General features: G+C 40.4%; 1 non-coding gene across 1 annotated transcript; it reads left to right on the top strand.

Moving 5' to 3' along the window:
- On the top strand, positions 1–107 carry LOC123458101. The gene has a single exon (XR_006635400.1). It is a non-coding gene; the product is annotated as a U6 spliceosomal RNA (small nuclear RNA).
- The last annotated feature ends 988 nt before the right edge of the window (positions 108–1,095 follow it).

Genomic DNA, 1,095 nt, shown 5'->3' on the forward strand with positions numbered 1-1,095 from the left:
GTGCTCACTTCGGCAGCACATATACTAAAATTGGAACTATACAGAGAAGATTAGCATGGCCCCTGCACAAGGATGACACGCAAATTCATGAAGTGTTCCATATTTTAAAAAAAAACAAAAAACTATTGGATTTATAAAGTTGAACTTAATGAAATTTTACATCTTGAGATGGTTGTAAAATTATGGTGGGGGTGGGGCTGGAGAGATGGCTTAACAGCTAAACGCTTGGCTGTTAAGCCTAAGGACTTTGGTCTGAGGCTCAATCCCCCAGGACCCACGTAAGTTAGATGCACAAGGGGGCATATGCATCTGGAGTTCATTTGCAGTAGTTGGAGGCCCTGGTGTGCCCAATCTCTCTCTATCTGCTTCTTTCTCTCTCTGTCTATCTGTTGCTCCCAAATAAATAAATAAAAATAAACAAAAAAAAGTTTTTTAAAAAATCTACGGGGGCTAGAAACAGAATGTGGCGATTTGAATCAGATGCCCAAATAAACTCATGAGTTCTGAATGTTTGAATGTTTGGCTAATGGCAATTTGGGAGGTGGAACCTTGCTGGAGGAAGTGCGTTGCTGGGGATGGGCTTTGGAGTGTTATAGCCAGTCCCCCTTGCCAGATCTCACTCTCTTGCTACTGTTTTCCACCGGCTATGACAGAGGTGAGGTCCATCCTCTCTACTCAAGTCTGAAGCTTCCCTTTAGACTGTAAGTCAAGTAAAACCTTTCCTCCCATCAGCTGCTTTGGGTCAGATGTTTTATCTCAGAAACAGAAAGGAAACTACACATGTGCCCTATACACAGAGCTGTACTTGGGAGGCAGAAGTCACAGAATCACTATGAGTTTGAGGCCACCCTGAGACTACATAGTGAATTCCTTGTCAGTATGGGCTAGAGCTAGACTCTACCTTGAAAAACAAAAAATAAATAAAATTAAAGAAATATAAGGCTATACTGTTTAGTTCAACTACTCTATAGTATAACTTGAGATCAGGCGTTGTCATATTCTATCTAGCATTGTCCTTTTGCTAAGGACTGCATTAGCTATTTGGAGCTATTTAAAAAACTATTTTATTTATTTATTTATGAGGGGGATAAAAGG

Source organism: Jaculus jaculus, chromosome 1 (genome assembly GCF_020740685.1).
Source record: "Jaculus jaculus isolate mJacJac1 chromosome 1, mJacJac1.mat.Y.cur, whole genome shotgun sequence".
NCBI lineage: Eukaryota > Metazoa > Chordata > Mammalia > Rodentia > Dipodidae > Jaculus > Jaculus jaculus.